Source organism: Myripristis murdjan, chromosome 8, assembly GCF_902150065.1.
Source record: "Myripristis murdjan chromosome 8, fMyrMur1.1, whole genome shotgun sequence".
NCBI lineage: Eukaryota > Metazoa > Chordata > Actinopteri > Holocentriformes > Holocentridae > Myripristis > Myripristis murdjan.
This window is the reverse complement of record NC_043987.1, coordinates 3076538-3098416: the sequence shown is the minus strand read 5'-3', so window position 1 is coordinate 3098416 and position 21879 is coordinate 3076538. Positions and strand designations below refer to the sequence as shown.

Genomic DNA, 21879 nt, shown 5'->3' with positions numbered 1-21879 from the left:
CTGTGGATTACAAAGGAGATGGCACACTCGGCGCTATCTTTGCAACCCCCCTGGGCAGCAGAATCGTGACCAACAAGACAAGAGCCCTGTCTCTTTGAACAGGGAGCTGGCTATATTTAGCCTTCTGCCATATGCATTGTCATTTTTTCTCTGTTTATCCTTTTTTTTTTAATATTTATTTATTTATGTTTTTTACTCATTTTTATAACCTTAAGAGATGGTTGCATTCGATTTCATTGTACATGTACAACAACAATAAAGATATTCTGGTCTATTTGCTTTCCATATTTAGGGACACAGTCAAACTGTAAACAACACTTAGTCATAATTTCTGTTCTGAATGACTTTAGTGCCACAGAAGTTTTCCTTCACCAACACTTGAACGCATGTGTTCTCCACGCAGCACGAGGTGCCACTGCCATGCATGCACTTATGTTTTCACTGATTCTGCGGTGTCGGGCCGTCGTGGTTTGGCTTGTTTGGGCTTGCAGCGTTGTTGTCGGCTGGATCTGCCATAAACATCAAAGTGGCGCGGTTATGCAAACTCCAAAATTCGTATTATTTTTAGCGTCGCTTGAAAACTTTGCTGACCAAATGCAGCATCTACTTTTATAATCCCAAGGGTCTCTGCTAGAGCTTATCGAGTCCATTTCAAGACCAAGACTTTGGATGAGGTTCAACCAAAACTGAGACTTGGGTGTTGCAGTCTGTCCCAAAAGTGAGTTTGGACCAATCTCACTAAGGAGGAAACATCAGATGATGATGCACAGCGAGGTGATAATGATGGCGTCCCATTTATGTACTCGGCTGCTCTTAAAACCTTCATTGTCCGAGACCACTCTCCAATACCACAACCCTTGTGCAGTGGATTCAAACCAGTTCAGATCCTCTCACATCTTCAAGTCAAAGACAGAACATCAGTGAGATATAAAATAAATCAGCGGGTCCCGTGCAACACTGTGACCCGAGAGTCTGCAGATTTTCATTCTGGGCTACACCGTCAGCCAAACCTGCAGACCTTCGGGCCGCGACGCCACAAGGCTGAGAGACGCCGCCTTGAACGGCGATGTGCTTAAAGCCTATTCCGTCTGAAACACAAGCAGGCTCTCCTCTTCTCTTTTGGTCCCGCTTCCCCCCTTTCACTTCACATCCGAATTCTTCACACGGGGAACGATCCATTTTGCCACTACAAAGTGAACAGCCGATCCTTTTAACGCCACATTGTGAGTACGGTCTTGCCCTGTAGTGTGGTGGTGCCGACAGACGTGTAGGGAAACTAAAAGGGTCCAAATCTGTCTGCCGGCAAAGTTTCCTCTGCAGCCGTGGAGGAAATGAGAGTTTCTTTAATCATGTATCCTCCTAATAATCTCTTGGTCTCAGGCCGACAACTAGAGCATCCATAACCAGCACACTTCAAGGGGAATAGGCTTATGGAGAAAAAAAAAATGGATGAGGAGAGGGAGAAAGAAGGGAGTGAGGGTGGAAGAGAAAAAGAGCGAGAGAGAGAGACGGAGACTACCCTCCAAAAAAAAAAAAAAAAAAAAAAAGATTTCCCTGCAGTATAATTTGCTGATACAGATGATACAGTGATGAAGAAAGAGAGCGAGAGAAGCAATCCCCAGTGGGCAGACTAAGAGTAAAAATAAGGGAGAAAAACTAATTAACTGATGAAGTCCCGTTGTGGGCTGCACACACACACATACACACACACACACACACACACTCTCTCACAGCGCAGTAAACTGGCAACCTCCTGCCCCCTGCTGGTCAATGTCTGTCATAAATAAATACACGCACACACTTCTAAACACACATACTCGGCAAGAGATGAATTTAAATAGAGGAAATGATGATCAAAGTTAGAGATGGAGGAGGAGGACAAGTGGAAAGAGAGAGAGGAGCATCAGACAATCCCAACTTTTAATATGGATGAGGCGGTTCCAGCACACTCGCCACACTGAAATTGCAACATGGCAGCTGGGGTAAAGTATGAACTTTGTTAGTTAATTAGCGGGAGCCGGGTGAACGCACGTACGCTTGCACGCACGCACCTGGGTGGAAGCAGCAGCGTCTTTCACGGTGCATTGTGTCGCTTGGTGTGTGTGATGTGCAGACTGGATGCAGAGGCATGCCTGAACTCAGACAAATTAGCAACACAGACTAACACTGACACACAGACAGACCTTTCCTTCGGTTGGCTTAAATGACACCCTCATGCTTATCATTTCACTCTCTCCTATGCCGCTGACAGTCGCCTCCTGGAGTTCAATGAGGAAGGCTCAGATTTCAGGAAGCAGAAGTCAATGGCGTGTGCGGTAGGCCAGTGGCCACTGTGTGAAGAAAGCAAATGGCTTCTGCTATCTGGACAAAAATCAAACTATACACCAAACATATCTTTGGACATGGTAGTGAGATGAGAAGAGATGGAGAAGATTACCTAAAATTGCATACCATAGTAGACAGACTTTATACTTTATACTTTAGTGTGTGAACAGTACATAGCCTGGGACATTCTCATTACCCACATCGCTTCCTGTTAGCCCCTTGCTGGGTAAAGACATCGAGCACTGCGTTAGGTCAAGCAGGCCTCAAAGTCAAGATCAGCTCACGGTCCCAGACCACATCAGCTGATAAGAGATGATCTCAAGCCAGCCCCCATCAGCTGAGGGCTCAGCTGATTCCCTCCAATGCATTCAATTGGCATATCTCCAACATGGCGCTTGACTTAAAACAGTACTCCAATGGTTTGGGCTAAATCCCCTTTTTCAAACGTCCCAGAGTTAGAAAAGATGTTGAAGATGAAGCTGTCTTATTTACAATGTGTATCATGTGGATTTGAAATGAATGTCTTGTAATTAAAAATACAAAATGAGAGTTGATTTAGGGCAAGTTAGATGGTTGGAACTATAACCGCTGAACATATGTATAATTCCGTCTAGCACAATGATCTGCACACCACTAAGTAGATCTGGCTTGTGCCAGATTTTTTTTTTTTTTTTTTTTTTTAAATGCCAAGACATGTACTTCAAATGCACATGATGCACTGTGTAAATAAGAGAGTTGCTGTAAGGTTTATTTTTTCACTTTGACAGAGCCAGACTAATGACTCCCATAGACTTCAAGTCTTTATGCTAAGCTAACTGAAATGTTACGCATAGGAACTGAACCTCTCAACATACAGAGGTGAAAATCTTGTCTCAGCCTGGAGAAGTCAGAGAAAGGATATTTTGCCCAAAACATTGGAGTATTCTTTTCGGCTGCTTAAGCCTGCCTACCCCTGCTGCTTCCTCTGCAAGCCCTTTTGCAACCCACCTCCACCCCAGCTCCTTCTTTACTCCTTCCTCCTTTCTTCCTCTTGACTTAATCAATGTCATTGCTGTCATTGATGTTTGCTCTGTTCTGTGCCCTGTAGGGGGGTCTCTGCTGCTGCTGCTCCCTGCCTTAAGCCCTCTATGTGGGCACATGGAAGAAAACGTTCACTACCTAATTGCTGTTGAGCGATGAAATGATTGGTTTCATTTTGGCCATACCTTTTATCCTCTTTTGTTTTTGTACCTTTATTTTTTTTTTCATAATGAGTGTGCATTAACAATGTGGCTCCACAATTTACACACACACTGACATACAGATATAGGTGGACAACACACAGATTGCTTCAGTTGTTGGATAACTGTTCACTAAAAGGAACACAATCGCTCTTTCTCTTTCACACACACACACACACACACCAGTCCTGGTGGTCTGGCACCAGCTGGGAACCAATTCCCCGGCCATGGTGACCATATCGATTGGACCAGTATTGCCTGATGAGCCTTGCCGCCCAATTTTAAGGCCTAGACAGCAGCGAGCCCACCCATCCCGTCTTCCATCACTCCTTCATCAATCCCTCTATCCCTCAACAAAGACTTTGTGTGTGTATGTGAGCACGAGACAGAGATAGAGACTCAATGTGAGGAGATAAAAATAGAAACATCACTACAACTCTTTTGTCCCGTGCTCCTCCATTCATTCATCGTCCCTCATTCCTACATCATTCATTCATTCATCCATTTACTCCCTATAATCTGACTGCACAGTACGAGTTCTCAGCATATCAACATCAGTGGAGTGGTACTGCTGCTCTAAGTGTGTGTGGGAGTGTGTTCAAGGGGACAGGGTCAGCGTACAACTGTCATATTGTCACACACAGTCCTTTCTCTTGTGTGGAAGTGAAAGGGTTTTCCACTTTTATTACAGTGACTGTGTGTAATCATTCTGTGTGTGTGTATGTGTGTGTGTGTGTGTATGCTTATTGTGGGTAGAGGTGTTTTCAAGCAACACTGCATTCCAGCGCTCAGCAAGCTCCCAACAGACCCCTTTGCCTTTCTCCAGACAGTTGGGTCGCATGAAAAAAAATCTGTTTTAAAGGGCCTCTCCAACACCCAACAGAGCCCGGGTGCGTTTGAGGACACGGCACCGAGGTGAGTTTGTTTAGGCTATCAAAGCCAAAGGCGCCAGTCAGCCGCAATTATCTGAAGTTCAGCAATATCCCCGGGCAGCGTTCATAATCAAGTGGTGCGAATGAGAAAGACCTTTTTTTTCCTGCAGGCCCCCCAGGGCCTGGCAGTAATATGGGTCATTTTGACAAAAGGTTCCCTGTTTGAAGTTTTTTTTTTTATTTTTATTTATTTATTTTTTTTTTTTACTCTTAATACTATGCCAGATTAACTGGGTGAGAGTCTTTTCTTCACCACTCATGCCTTGTTCCTTATGTAAGGCAAGAAGTAACAGCTCACTGCTATTTTCTGTCCAGCAGTAACCTCGAAAAGTAGCCATCAACTTACTCCTTTGCAACCAGACTGCACTTCGTGGGAGCAGAGGAGGCTAAAAACAGGGGTTATTAAAAAGGTACTAAGTCTAAATTCCTTATGCTCCAGTAAGTTTCTGTTGTGTTTACCATCCATTTTTTTTCTCACCTCCATTTGTGGTTATTATATGAATATAAATAAACACAAGAAGCATAATGCTACACCTTTCATTTCCACATTTATACAAGTTTAAAATATACAAATTAAACAATTATAATGTGTCTTTTGAGACACATTATAATTGTTTGCTTTGCTTTTAAAATGAAAGCACACCCATGGGCTGGATTTCAAAGGGTTAACCCTTTCAAACCTGAGCAAACCTGAGCAAATTCACTTGATTTTTTCAAAAAGATGGGGAAAAAGGTGATGGAAAAATGTCCATAACAGCAAGTAATGACCCAAAACATTATCAAGAATTAAGTAAAAAAAAAAAAAAAAAAAAAAAGGTAATGCAATATAACTATTCATTATCAATGTAATTAAAAGAAAATGAGAACTTTTTAGAATTTAGAATGTTAAAATATCAAACTAGTGGACAGAGACATGTCTCATCTTGTAAGGACAGGTGTCTTTGTGCTTCATGTTAGACAAAACAGGATTAACAGTACATCAAGCATCCTGTCTGCTTTACCACACACAGCTGGACTTGGTGTTGCTAAACAATTCCCATCTTTTTTCTTATTCTGCCCATTTATAGATTAACATCGGAGCGTTTATTTAGATTTATTTTTAAATTCTATTCCAAGTAGCACTGAAAGGGTTTTTGGATGCTTAAATTTACTGGAGGGGGTCCCTACTGTGAAAGAAAGCACTTCAGTATGTGCAGCTATTAATGGAAACATGCACACAGGCTGTCCTGTCATTACATGTCAATGCACCCAAATACATGAGGAAGTGTCCAGACACTGTAGCTGCCTCCCCACCCCTTTCGTCTGTTCAATAAGAGCGGTCTCATGTCGACTTGGTTCAGCTGCAGTAAATGGCCCTCTGGCTCCATCTTTTGCTCATAACCTGTTACTACATGACTGGGTTGCATTCAGCACCCTGGACAGCTCCTCACATGGAGAGGAGATGCTGATCAAACGCACCATGTAGGGGAGACTGGGGACAGTTGTAACACATTTTGTCTCAGCACCTACAACTTGGACAATGTTCTCATTAGAGCACTCAAATTTTCACAGGTTCTCACTTTTGTCTGCTACAAAACATTTCAGTATTGCATATCATATCACAGTCCTCATGAACTGAGTTCCATTGTTCCACCCTACCCCAGGGACAAGCTGTAATAACACTAACTGGGGTAAGATGTAACTTATTAGAAAAGAGGGCACACACTATGAAATAAATGTTAAGAACTTATTTTTAGAATTTTAGCACCTCTCTATAGCATTTTGGCATTTTGTTTTTCTATTCATTATAGGTTACTATTATTGTTTCATATGCAGAGTTATCTTGCTTGTTTACTGATCTTTACATTTTGCTTGTTTTTGTCTTTTTTGTGTTATTGATACAGTGTAATTTGGAGGAAGGAATCCAGCTAAACTTGAATAATTTTAAGTTGAACTGACTTGAAATGCATGTTTTTTGTTTTTGTTTTTTAAAGGTTTTGTTCTTCATTAGGGGTTAGTACTACAAATTAGCAAATACTACAATTTGCCATTTCATTCCAAGCTTTAACAAAGAGGTGGTTTGATTAGCAACCTGAGAGTCGTTTACACGTTCAGTCACTTTAACTTCACCATCAGTGTTAATCAAAATATAAACTTAGTGTGAGAATGGCTCTTTGCTCTAAATCAGTTTTTTTTCTGTAAAGCCTGTAGTTTTGGTTACAAAGCCATGAAAGTGCACATGCGCGATCACGAGGGAAGCAAACACTGGTAATCACATGACTCCCACTTTTGTTCCTGATCAGTGAAATTGAGGTGGTGGTATTCAATGTGCATTCACTCACTCAGATATATTTAGCTCCTAACTGCCAAATGTCAGTCTACAAGTGAATGTCAGCATATCTTCCATATCACCTTTAATTAATGACACCCAATGCAACTGGACAACCTTGTGTTACTTAATTAAAATAAAATAACAACAAGGACTCAACAAGGCCACATTAGTGCGTCTCAAACACACAAGCACACCAGCTGAGGGTTTCCAGTCACACTGCCAGATCACTTACACACAGACTGAGAGGATCTTTTTGTGCCAAATGCCATGAGCTTGAGGGAAGATGTTTGTGGAGCTCATTCACATAATATGTGTAGATTTGCATTTTAGATTTGCATTTGAGTTTGTGTTATTGTCTGCTTGGTTTGTGTTATTCCTGTCATAGTCGGTGGCAAAGTAATTTTCCAGCCAGCATAGAAAAAAAAAAAATATATATATATATATCACTGCTGCTACTATTATTATCACACCTCTGAAACAGTGCGTATGTGGAGGAGTGAAGGTAAGATGATAAGAATTGATGGCACTATGGTCGAGTATACAATTATACAAGCACGTTTTTAGCAAGGGTAGCAGTGGAATTTTTTTGCGTGTTTGTTTTGGGTGGGGGGATGGCAGGAATTTGATTGACAGAAGTGGTAATTATAACCTCTCCATGAAAAAGTGGAATAAAATGAAATAAACAGTGTTTAAAAAAAAAGTGTAATTGCAGTACTTACTGGGATGTTGTCCGTCTTATTTACGCAGCTGCTACTGTCTGCACTGGAGCCCTAAGGAGCAGACACACACGCACACACACACACACACACACACACACACAGAGAAAAATTCAATTTAACACAATCTGCATTATATTGGAGTATAAGCCAGCTTGGTATGCACCAGCAATTCAGTTTGAATATATACAATAAAAATTCAGGTCATGTGTACACATACACCTACACACATACACAAAAACAAGAGAGAAGCTCTCTCCTACAATATATGTGTACATAGGCGCTCAACGGTGTATATTCCATTGCACAAAATCACAATAACTCTTGCAAAAATGTGTATGACGGTGAGTCAATACCAGCAAATTCGAGTATACAAATGGGCCTATGTGGTCGCATTGCTGCTGTTTCATTTGGTGCTGTCCCTCAACACCTAAAAAATGATTTCATCCAGGTGAAGGATATTCATAGCCATTCCACTAGGGGCAGTTCCACTGATTTTGTTGCTTGCAGGATTAACAGTAACCTGGGGAAGGAAATTTTTCTGTACATGGCAGTAAATCTGTGGAAAAGATTGAAAGGAAATCTGAAAATCATAAGCAACATGGGAGGATTCACCTGGTGCTTCTACAGTTGGACATTATGACTGATAATAGGGTGTCTTCATTTTATTTATTGGTTTTGTATATGTTGCTGTAAACTGTTGTTAATGGAAAAAGACAGCCTGTAACAATGTTAATAGAAAGTGTTACCTGTTTCCTAACTTTAACTTTCTACAGTTATGCTGAAGGCAAAGCAATGGAAACCGGGTTCGATAAAGTGGATAGACAGCCTACTCTACCTGACAAGATGCAACAGTGAAATGAACTGGCCAGTTCCCAGTGTCAGTGTGTGGAACTGTACGGGTGTGAAGTGCAATGGTGCTGGAGAAGCACGAATCCCTTCCCAAATATAGGCTAAAAAGGCAGTCAGCTACTCAAATTTGAATTGCTAGTGGTGTGAATACCAAGTGCCCAGCACAACTCCCCTCCATGCAAACACATACACACACACACACACACATGTACACACGCACGCACAGGCGACAGGCAGTTGGCACGACTAACCTAACAATATGCAAATGAGTCAGAGACCACCTTTGATGGTATTAGTGGCTCCCTGCGGCACTGCTAGGGCAGATGCTCTGCAACATGCTGATTTGTGCCACAATGGAAAGAGCACAGAATCCAATTGAAGCCGCTGTGACACAGAGAGTGGAGCCCTCCACTGCACTTTAACACCTCTCACAGAAACAGGTAGAACCCAGTCTAACCTGCCCAGTAGCATGCTGCATCACTCTCCCATCTCACTGGGCACGAAGTCACTGCCTCTTAATGGGACTATGTGTATTTTTAACCACCAACGATTAATTATGATGCCAGATATAATTACAGAAAACAAATGAGACCATGGTGGTAACCGCTATCATACAACTGTGGCATTGCTTGTGCACTCACACAAACCCCACTGGCTCCTGCTTTTTTTCACTTTTTCCGTTCCTTCTACCATCTGCCACAGCCAGAGACTCTAAGAGCTGCAGCTGTGTTTGATCTGCAAGAACAGCGCCCTCTTCCTGTTTGGGCTGTAAAGCAACCCAGCAGATTTCCCTCTAAATCTGACCCAGTGGCACACAATGGCAAATGCGACATAGAGGCCACTGGAGGCTGAAGGCAGTGACAGCTTTGTGTGTTGACAATTATTAAAAGGACCATTTTGAATCCGAACTTTGTCATGCTGTTGTGGAAAGTATACATGTCAGCAACAACTAATCAATATATTCTGCATCTCAACAGCTTGCACAAGAAGACAGAATTACTTCTGCCATTGGATGATGTGGTTTGAGTCATCTGATGATGAAAGAAATCGTGCAGAGGGGTGGTGGAAGCAAGCGAGTCTGAAAAACAATGAAATACTAGTACCATGGAGCACATATATGAAAATATATCATCCTTTATCATTATTTATTTCTTTATTTATTATTTTAGAGGCACTTATGCAATATGAATGGAATATGAATATGGATGCGGAGAAGGCTGCCACTGCTTTGCCTTGCTCCCTGGGTGACTGTCGGTGTAGTCACACACACACACACACACACACACACACACACACAGGCACACACTTCATGGTTGTAAGGGAACACTGGCTGCTCATTTCAAACAGAGCAGGGAGTAGGTGAAGGGACTGTTGGCCAATGTTGCCACGGTGAGTTTCACTGTGCAAAAAATAAATAAAATATGTACCATTTATGACTTGACTTTCTTTTATCATTTACCAAAGGGCTTCATTTATCACGTGAACATTGTGATTCATCATACTTTTCAGGAGTCTAGTTTATTTGAACATGCAAAGGAAATGTACAAGAATCTGAGCGCACACATAACGTCTGTGTACACTGCAGAGCTCTTATTTTATCTGGAACATATGGTCCTTTTAGGTATGAAGCGTGCTGATTATGCTTCTGCCTTGCATGTGTCTGCTATGAACTCTATGTTTAGTACATGTGTGTCTGCTTTATGTGCTGCATGTGCTTGGCACTTTTTTGTGCTCTATGTTGCTTTCTGTTGCTTTATGTGATTATGTCTGCATACAGGTGCTGTGTCGTACAATCAATTTCAGTACCACTGACAATAAAGTTGTATTGTATCGTATCGTATCGTATCGTATCGTATCGTATCGTATCGTATCGTATCGTATCGAAGCCACCTCATTTGAACATCGATTATTTTGTCCTAAAATGTTAAAACATCAAAGAAAATCAGTAAACAAATCTGGCCAGGCCCAGGTTAGAGGGGCCTAAAATCAAATTAATTCATTAAATAAACAAATAAATGCGTTATGAGAGGGGGTGCACAGTGTGCACTGGGCGCTGTGCACACTTTGCACACTTGCATGTGGAAACTTACTGTTTTCACATAATGCAAGCTATCCACCAGAGGAATAATTCACCAATTTGAAAAAAAAGTGATATTATCTTCCTCTCATTGTTACTGAGTGCTGGATACTGGCTGGATGCTCCAAATGCTGTTAGCCTAGTCAAATAAGGGTGAACATAAAAAAACAAGGGTGTTGTTATCTAAAGTTTTGCTCAAATGACTGTTTACAACTGTATTTTCCTGTTTCATCGTCAACATTTGGAAAGATCTGGTAGTGTGAGTTTGATGACATGCAGCAGACTTTTTAAAGGCTGAAATGGCAGCAAACAAAAAAGTCTTCGCCTGAGGAGTTGGTCCTCCTGTGATGAGCCGCGCCCTGAGCCAACACTGAGTGAAACAGCTTTGGGAATCTACAAACAAGTCCACGCTGACCCTGATACCACTCTGCGTGGAAAACAGTGAGCGTGATGCCTGAGAACCTCCACAGACAAAACTACTAGAAGCATCTACAACTGTTCTCTTGTGTGGTCTAAGCTCTGTGTGCGGCTCCTCAGTGGGGAAATGTGGGTGATGGAGGGCAGCAGAGGAAACAAAGACGCTAGCCACAACATTACCTCCCAGCTAGCTTTTAAAGGGGAAGTGAAGAAGTTAGCAGATCTTTCCAGATGTTTCAGCAAAACTATCATTTACACGCTCTCAGTAGTGGTGCATTTTGTGAAGAGGTGTGTGTGTGTGTTTTTTTTTTTTTTTTAAAGAATGTTAGCCGGGGGGAAGCAAAAGAAGACGCTAGCTAAGAAGCTACCCATGACACAGCTAGCCAGACACTATTTCAGTGAAGAAAACAAACAATGGCAGCAGGGTTGCCAGGTCTGTGAGACAAAAGCAGCCAAACAGCAACTCAAAACCAGCTCAAAACCCGCCCAACCTGGTATAAAAAAATCAAAAATCAGCCCAATACCAGAACTCAAAATATGCCCATAAAAATCCATATATGTTGCTTTTAAAGTCCAACAGCATTGCTATAATTGCAAAATGCACTATAATATCTATAAAATAACACTATAAACATTAAAGGCAATTTCCTGAAACAGTTCTTTCACCTATTTAATTTACAGTATATCAGAACTTAAAATATAATATGGGATACCTTACTTCAGCTGACAGGCACTGGGGACGAGTGGTGCTGATGATGTGATTGGTCATGTGCTGAGTGGCCTCACACAGCATTGGCATATTATTTGTCTGTGGAGCATGTGACATATGTGGATAGTTTATATGCTGATCTGATCTGATCTCATCAAAATATGAATCTTTAGTCATGTCTGCCAAAGCCCAACCCGCGGACAAAATTTGTTACCCGCGGCAACACTTAAAAAGTAGCCCAATTTGGCGGAAAAAACGCAGACTTGGCAACCCTGAATGGCAATGTACTAGTGTCTGTGTGGTGGCTGCTGCTCCTCTGGTGTGGAGTGACACAGGAAGTGCAGAAGTTACCAGACCTTTCTGGATGTTATATCAGGAAAAATACAGTTTCATTTAAACAAAACTATCAACAGTGTGCTCTCAGTAATCATATGTGCATTTTAGTTTTAGAAAGTGGTGCTTGGAGAGTGACTTTAAACCTTCAAGTGGATTAAGGCAGCAACGGATTAAGGCATCCAGCCAGTATCCTCAGTAACAATGAGAGGAAGATAGCACCACGACTGTCCTACACAACAGCTGGGGGCCAGTGAAATAATATCACAATTTTCAAATTGGGTGAACTATCCCTTTAACCTAAGGCCTGAAAAGTATTGTGGTAATGGTTTGTTGATGCTAAAACGCTGTGCACCTCGCTTTCAGAGGATTTATTCAAGAGTTAGATCAAAACATAAGAGGCGGTGACAGAGCAGTGCTGCTCCCCGACATGGTCAGCAGCAGCAGGTCAGCTGTGTTTTCTCTCCTTACTCACACACTGTTCCCCACCATGCTCTGTGGTGGGCGTGGGGTCAGATACTGTAACTGAGTACCACAGCAGAGTGAGACATCGTCTCCATCTCTGGAGTCACACATTCACCTCTTGCCAGCAGATGGCAGTAATGACAAACGTGTATGTGGTGGTGTTTGGGGAGGATGTGCACACACTCGTCCGCACAGCGACTAAAACAAAGGCATACACACCTACGGAGCAGATAGACAAGCGGCTCGACAGACAGATGGACAGACAGGAAGACAGCCTCATGGTCCAGTTGATGCTGGGATCTTAATGAGAACAAGGTGTTAGTCTTTACACGGCGACACCAACTCATATTTCATCATTGACTGTTTGACTCGTGCTCCTAATCAACTCTGCTCGCTCTCACTGTCTCTCTCTCTCTCACACACTCACACACACACACACACAGGTAAACAGATCATCCCCATCTGTCTAACACTATCACATGCACACACGCACAAACACACACTCCCAGTCAAGGTTGGCAAGAACAGCATGTCTGCACCATGTTTGATTAGGGGTGGTGTGTGTGCGCGTGTTTGTGTTTGTGTGTGTGTGTTGATTTACAGTGTGTGTCAGGCCTAGCCCACCTGCCAGCAGGCCCTCCCTGAAATCTGCTCCCCCTTAATCTCTCTCTCTCTCTCTCTCTCTCACACACACACGCACACACACACCTCAGCTGGTAGGAAAAGCCTTGACGGTTCACACTTCTGATATTATTCGCAAATTTACATTTTCAGGCATTCTCTCACCCAGAGTAATAAGTGTTTCAGTGACTTACTATGTGAACCGCATACATTCAACTAATTCAAGTAAAAACGAGAAGTGCACATCCCCTTCGACTCAGCAGCTAATTGTATTGTCAAACTCTTTTCCGACTACAAATGAATGAGTGTATGATTCAAATATAATACTGTGCCTACAGCAGCCAGCCATGTGCAGCTCTCTGCTAGACGTCAGAAACTGGTTTCAAAAAGAGCATGAATTAAAATAGCAAAATTACTGCAAAGGGGTCTCTCCCTCTCTTTCTCTTCCTCTGTGACACACACACACACACACACTAGTGTTGCAAAGGGGTGGAAAGTTTCCGGTAATTTTCGGCCAGGAATATTGAAATTTTTCAGGAGATTTTTGCTGTCACGTTTTTTCCAATTTTTCCGAAAATTCCCGGGAAAATTCGGCTCAGGAACTTTGGGAATTTTCGGGGGGGTTTTTTGTCATCAATTTGAATGAGGTTTTTAAAAAGTTTCCATGGAAATTTAAGTTTGGGAATTTGGGAAATTTTCGTTTTTGTTGTTAAGGTGAATGGGGCAAAAATAAACAATGATCAATAAAATGAATGTCAGCATCAATATCACTTTTTTTAGTTGCTGAGGAGGACATACAGTGCTATGAAAAAGTATTTGCCCCCTTCCTGATTTCTTATTTTTTTGGATATCTGTCACACTTAAATGTTTCAGATCATCAAACAAATTTTGATATTAGACAAAGATAACCTGAGTAAATATAAAATACAGTTTTTAAACACACCAGCAAGTCCACCTCTGAATGGCTTAAAAAAAAAAAAACAAAATGAAGGTTTTGGAGTGGCCTAGTCAAAGTCCAGACTTAAATCCAATTGAGATACTGTGGCATGACCTTCAACAGGCCTTTCATGCTTGAAAACCCTCCAATTTGGCTGAATTCAAACATTTCTGTAAAGAAGAGTGGGCCAAAATTCCTCCACAGTGATGTAAAAGACTTATTGCCAGTTATAAAATTCCCGAAAATTCCCTGGAAATTCATTATAATGTAACATGTTTGCATGCATATCTGCTTAAAACAAACCAAAATGTTTATTATGTATACATGTATATGATCGAGTGAATGTAGTGAATATACATTCCCGAAAATTCCCGGAAAATTCCCGTTTATTGCTGTTTATTCCCATTAATTTACGAAAAATTCCCATGGAAATTTTCCAACTTTGAAAATTCCGGGAATTTTGCAACACTAACACACACACACACACACTAAATACCCACTAAGGTGAGGCAAACAGTCCCAGAAACATGATACAGCAAAGGCTTTTTACTCGTAATTTTTTACAGCACTGAGATATCAGGTTACATAACCTATTTGAACTGCTGCCCCGGCATATTTTACACTGTTGTGTTGCTCATTTTTGCAAAGGTTTTGACTCACAGCAACCACAAGAGCTTCTTCATGGTACACGCGTAAGCTTGGTTTACTGAAACTGAAAATGACTCGGAGAAAAAGGAAGACAACAAAGTGATGATGAACTGAATGATGACTGGAGGAGCTGCTGCAGCGTCACAGCGGCCACAAACCGTGTGGACGGCTTGATTCGATCTTTGTGTTTTCGACTTGTTTTTCTTCTTATTCCAAGAGCAACGATATTCAGATTGAATGGTTTCGGTTGTGATTGCCATAAACACAGCACTCAGCATTCCTGTTTTAATCTACACGGGTAGATCAGGGAAATGATTCATTAAACTCAACAATGGGACAGCTGCCATGGAGAGCATTTTTCTTCACCAAGTTGAAGATGAAAAAAAAGAATGAATATTTTATTGATTATGCGCTGAACATTATTTTCTCAGCAAGGATAGTTTAAATCCTCCAGTGGCCGCTCATTCTAAATGATTTTCAGTCCCCTAGCCAGAACCTTCATCCACAAGTCTCTGTATGCCAAGAAAAACAGCTTGATGAGGGAAACTTGAAGGACCATACCAGTGATTTTGCATGTTTAGCATAATATCTACAAAATGTATATTCTTTACGTTTCTGCTAATCCATTCCCAAAGCAAGCCGTCACATTTTAGAATTCCCATATCATTTTTCTTCCCTTTTATCCAGCCATTGGTTTCCATTCATTCCATCACGATATGAAAATGAACTTTCAGAGACTTCCATCACCATAATAAAGTCGTCCACATTAGTTTTCCTAAAAGCAGCGGCACTGTTGGGTTTTGATGTCTTGAAATTGGCTGGAGTGACATGGTCCCTCCGCCAGGGAAAATAGTCCCCATGGAAATATTTGCTTTACACAACCAATGGCCTCTTTGTTAGACGCAGAAGAAGAATGTCCTTAGTTCCCCCCACATGATTTGCAGAATGGTTTGTTGACATGTAAAACGTGGGAAAATTGCAGTAAATGGGCCAAACATTCTAAATCCCTGGTGTGGTCCTTTTCAACTATTTTTGGTAGATTTTATTGCAGTGAACAGACATGAAGGGGGGAGACTTGCTGCTGCTTGGCATGTTAACTGTAACTCTCTTTTCAAGGATCTGTCTGCTCTTAGTCCAATCCATTCAAAATGGAAACAGAAACTGCAATTGGCACTGAACACGGAGCTCCTATTTCTGAATAATTCCTTTCCAGATTGGATATGAGAACCTTTTCTTTCGCTGAAAAGATTTTCAGTTCTTGAATCAGGAGAAAAATCCACTTCCTGAAGAGGCTGAGTGGAAAGTAAATTGACCCCCAACCTCTGTTGGATGAGTCCATTAGTAGACATGGAGCACTGCCAGTATCTCTCTCTCTCTCTATCCTCTGATATGCATCTCATCTGTCTCTCGCTCCCTCCTCTCTCTCTTTCTTTTCATCTCTCGCTCCCATTCAGTTTCAATTTAATTCAAATCTGCTCTGACAGGCATGACAGGGAAGAAACTTACAGCGCGTTGCCAAAGTAATATAATGTAACTATTAACAGATTATGAGTAGTCGTTTAACAATAATCAGTGGTATCAGTAATAATATGATCAAATTTTCTCCAGCTAACACTCTCGCTCTTTCCTCCTCTTTTTCCTCCTCCTCTAATTGCACCACAGAAGAAGAACACAAACAACAGCAACAACAACAACAGGTTTTGTCTGGAAAAGTGACTCACAGAGAGAGGAAGGGAGAGAAATATGAAGTCACAGGAAAAAAGCTAAAGCTTCAACATTGTTTATATTGCTGTCACCTGAATAAATGTTGACTTTTTGAAACGTGCGCTTGTGTGTATGTGTGTGTGCACACACGTGTGCGCACGTTTATTTGTGTGTATGCACGGAGAGCAGGAAAGCAGGTCAGCATTTAGAGCCTGCTTGTGGTCTGACTGTGTGTCCCCAGTCTGACTCTCTGTGAGCAGATGGCACAGGCCTGGAGACACACAAACATACAGACACACACACACACACACACACACACACACACACACACACACACACACACACAGAATATGCATAAATCAGCTGGGGGCTGTAGAGAGGTGTAAAGATGATAATTTCTCTCACTATCACTCACTCTTTCTCTCTGTCTCTCTCTCTCTCCCCCTTGCTCTAACAAGAATGCGTGTGTGTGTGTGTGTGTGTGTGTGTGTGTGTGTGTTTGTGTGTCCGCCACCTGCTGTGTGTGTGAGTGTAGACATGGCTACCTAGTGGGCATCTGAAGTTCATCCAACAAATGTGTATATGCGCACACACACACACACGCACACACACACACACACACACACACACACACACACACACACACACACACACACACACACAGACTGTATAATAAATTGACTGTGGGGTTAGGTTTGAGACAGTGTGGCCCATGCTGACACTGAGGAATACTTTGTAGTAGCCAAAGCAATGTAAGTATTAAAGGAACAGTATGTAGGATTTAGCGGCCTCTAGTGGTCAGAAGACAGAATGCAAGAAAACGGCAGCGCCCCTCACCCCACCTCTTCCAAGCATGTCCCCTGAGGCTACGGAGGCTCGCAGAGTTCACATTTCTCAGCTATAGTAAACGAAGGCATGTTCATCAGAGACGACAGGTCATTTTTTATTTAGACTGCAAAATTAATATCATAGCTTACACATAAGATACGAACATTGGGCTTCACTCAACAGCTGAACACATTTGTTCTAAAAATCCACTTATGCAGTTTTCAAGAAGGTCTGACATTCAGAATTCAGAATTCTGTGTAAAATAATAGGCTATTGTGTTTTCTTCAGTTCTACAGTTATATAATATTATAGGATTTAAATTCCAATAATATTCATATCATTTAGAATGTTTTTCAAAACGGTTTTCATTATTTATTTATGTAAAGCATTGTGGTCCACAAAATGAAAACAGATTCGGGCTCAAATGTTTTGTGTTTTCATGTTTTTCAATCTGTCCACCTCAGTGGCAGGAGGCTAGTAATAGTTTTCAAAATGTGCGAACTATCCCTTTACACACAGGGAGAACAACAACATCTGCATGCCAGAGCCAGCCACTGAGCCATGCTGCCCAGCTGTAAACATGTGTCTTCTATATGAAATTAATCAATCTTGGAAATGATCCCAATACTTCACAGACACGACCGCACAGCCATTTTTGCAGCAGGAGCTCGGCGTGTCGGTGATGTATTACCCTGGTTGTTGAGGTGCTCTGATGGCGACCGCACAGAAATGTGGTCCAAGCACATACTGCTGATACACCCACCTACAGATGGGTGCAGGGACTAGACTCTCATTCTCAAGCTGGCACTAATAACAACCAGCTGTGTGACTGAGCCGCAGTTTGTTTGATTTTTTTTTTTATCATTCTACTGTTCTAACATTTGTAGTTTTCTGTAACTTTATGTAGACATCTATATATGTGTATGTGCACACTAATATATAAATAGATGTGTTGTTGTTGTTTTTACATACATATTTTACATATATACACTACTCACAAAAAGTTAGGGATATTTGGCTTTTGGGTGAAATTTATGGAAAATGGAAAATGTTCACGCTACAGTGATATTATATCATGAAAGTAGGGCATTTAAGTAGAAGCATACACTGGGGATTTCCTCATCTCAAACAATTTATTGAAACAAAAGCCAACAACAGTGGTGGATATACCACAACAAAAAATGTCAGTGTCAATAACTTGTCATGTGCCCTTGAGCATCAATTACAGCTTGACAACGACGTCTCATGCTGTTCACAAGTCGACTTATTGTCTGCTGAGGCATGGCATCCCACTCTTCTTGAAGGGCGGCCCTCAGGACATTGAGGTTCTGGGGTACAGAGCTCCGAGCCTCTACACGGCGACTCAGCTGATCCCATAGGTTTTCTATGGGATTCAGGTCTGAGGAAGTGCAGGCCACTCCATTTGAGGTACCCCAGTCTCCAGCAGCCGTTCCCTAATGATACGACCTCGATGAGCTGGAGCATCAAACACCTGATGTGAATTTTGCCGTTAAACTCCTTGTTAGAGAACAGCAACTTGTGCAAAAAGTACTGAAACATTGAACAGCTGGACATGTGCATTCAAAAGTTTACAGAAGGTCACATTAAGTTCACCTGTAAAGGTTAGAATGCATTTTAGGTTCATCCTGAAATTTCACCTGAAAGCCGAATATCCCTAACTTTTTGTGAGTCGTGTATGTCCCGACCTATATTCAGCAAGTGACAAGCAATGGCTTTCTGATAAATAAATTACCCATCCAAACATTTTTTTTTTTTAAATATCACCTTTAGCTATTTCATATAAAACCTCTCTGTCTAGGTTTAGTTGTGAGGGCTGATTCTCTCTAGGCTGCCCTTCCCAACCAGTCTTTCACATGGAAGTAGCATAACCCCAGATATCCAGCAGCAAACTGCATAGCAGATGCAGGTAAACCAAAAGAATAGACACAAACTGTCACGGTACACAAATAATGTAAAACCGTCCTTAAACTGAATAGCAACACATGATGTAAGAGCACATGGTAACAATACACAGACTAAAGAACTAAACAGGCAACATGAGCCAAACAACAATGAACTGAGCTCAGTAAATGTCCGCTGCCCAAATGCATGCTGGGAAACTCCACTGACTGGACTTCACGCAGACGCTGGTCACCGGAGAGGCAGAAGTCCACCATATTTTTTCACAGCTAGATTGCTTTTGTTTCCTAAACCTACAGTGCAGGCCAAAAGTTTGGACACACCTTCTCATTCAATGTGTTTTCTTTATTTTCATGACTATTTACTATGACTATTGACTTCTGCACAACACAACTGATGGTCCCAACCCCATTGATAAAGCAAGAAATTCCACTAATTAACCCTGATAAGGCACACCTGTGAAGTGAAAACCATTTCAGGTGACTACCTCTTGAAGCTCATCGAGAGAATGCCAAGAGTGTGCAAAGCAGTAATCAGAGCAAAGGGTGGCTATTTTGAAGAAACTAGAATATAAAACATGTTTTCAGTTATTTCACCTTTTTTTGTTAAGTACATAACTCCACATGTGTTCATTCATAGTTTTGATTCCTTCAGTTAGAATCTACAATGTAAATAGTCATGAAAATAAAGAAAACGCATTGAATGAGAAGGTGTGTCCAAACCTTTGGCCTGTACTGTATATAGATTTAATAAGTAGCAATTTGAGTCATTTAATATTTCTTTGTGGTTAAAATCCAGTTTGAGCCACGCCCACTTTTTTCCTGAATCCAAAGCCGAATTATTTTGCCCCAAATCAAATACAAATACTAATACAACTAGTGGTGCCTCCACACAGCCCTAATATATATGCATCTACACACACACACACACACACACACACACACACACACACAGCCATATACATAGGTATAGATAGAGATAGAGATAAATAGGGAGACACTGTAATAAACTCAACTGAGTGGCACTGAGTGGCACAGCGGATACAGAATCCATGACCAGGACACCAACTCTCCTGTGCTCACTACTGCCTTCCTGTGGTGGAGGCATGTAGAGCGTCAAGGAAATGTGAAAATTCTGATGGAAAAAAAAAAAAAAAAAAAAAAAAACATAATGGAGGGTGCCTGCCTGTTGACACCCACATTTATTAGGATCAGCTGAGCTCAACTCCACTACAAAACAACTTCCTATTATAGCCAAGTACAAACAGCTGACTTTGTTTTCTGTTGTTCAACATGTACACTGCAGCTGAGTCGCTCCTTTGCCTCAGAATGTGATGGACGGAGGCACATGGGACGAGTGGAAGGCACTGTTGCTGTCATGATTCCTGTGTCAACACTGAAAAGTCTATGCCACATGTTTATGGTTAAGTTACCGTGCTTCGCTTTAACCGCTGACTATATGGCTTTAGCTCTAAACTGCTGGAAAATGCTAGTTTTTTTTTGTTTTTGTTTTTTTTGTTTTTTTTTTTTTGTTTAATGATGGGGATGTGGTAATATGAAACAAAAGGACAGGGGGAAGTTGAGCCCCACTGTAACATTATCAGTATTAACAGTATCATTGTGATATTTTAATAATCAAGAAATATAGGAAGAAGGAGTTATGAATGAAGAATATTAAAAGTTTTTCAGTGCTGAAGTTGCCTTGTTTTGATAAACAATCAAATTAAGTGGGGAAATATGCCATTTCACTTCACAATAAAATCATTAAAATAATTTACCTCCATATGGCTGAAGTTATCCTCTCCTTATGCTCAACTTAGCCCTCATGTGGGGAAAGTTGAGCAGATACCACTTTTTCTGGCACAGTCATATTTTGAAACCTGTTTATTTTAGATGTAATCTGTTGATTTCCAGTGATGCACAACATCCCAAAATATATGTACATATCTTAGTCGGAGATATTGCTGCCATCACCTCACTTTAAAAACGCCTCAAGTAAAAAAGCGGCTCATCTCACCCCGCTCTTCCCTAATCATTACAAATCACGATCCCTCCACTGTAATGCCATTCAGAGAGGGCTCGAACCTCAAGTTCACACTGCTGAAAATATTAAGTGTGGAAAGAGCCCAGGGTCATAACATGAGGAATATTCACCTGATGGTTCTGCTGCTTTAGTGATCAATTTCCATGTGACGTGCTGTTTACATTCAGCTGGAGACATGTTTGGTTGACTTTGGTAGCTTGCTGTGCCATATCTGCGCTGCCAAAAAATTAAAAAATGATCTGCCAACTGTTGATGTGAAAGTGTTTCTCAAACTGGAGTGCAGACACTAGTGTGTGTGTGTGTGCTGACATCTACACACACACACACACACAAACACACACACAAACACGGTGTGCATCGGTACAAGTATCCCTGGAAATGGAGGCATCAGTGTGCATGTTTGTTTGTTTGCATTGACCTACTTTTCAAGTAGCAGCTCCATTAAATAATGGATCGGTCTGAATAAGTCATCGTCTGAAGAGAGCTCAGCTTTGGACCCAAACATATTGGGACAGAAAAGAGATCTCACACACACACACACACATTCAGCCAAATTCCATGGAAAAAGATGAACACAGCACAGTGAATGAATGACATGACACCTTTGGCTAACCTGTTGTTCATCTATGTTAAATAATCTCGGAACTTCAAATTTGGCATTCAAAAGGCAAGACACAAGGAAGGAGACTAAAGGAAATTCTTCTCACTGGTTAAATATGATTAAAAATATCTAATATTTCAAATACATAATATCTTACTGCCATATTAAAATTGTTACTGTGGCACAGAACCATCTTACTGCCTTCACACACAATATTATG

The 21879-nt window shown here is 41.3% G+C and overlaps 1 protein-coding gene across 1 annotated transcript in view; it reads right to left on the bottom strand.

Annotated features, from left to right (window-relative positions):
* The window catches only part of rbfox1 (RNA binding fox-1 homolog 1), a 441392-nt gene that overhangs the window by 327140 nt on the left and 92373 nt on the right, over nucleotides 1–21879 (bottom strand). Inside the window, exon 2 of the mRNA XM_030058693.1 lies at nucleotides 7508–7558. The gene's annotated coding sequence lies outside the window, so the exon portion shown is untranslated. The remainder of the gene's footprint in view (nucleotides 1–7507; nucleotides 7559–21879) is intronic.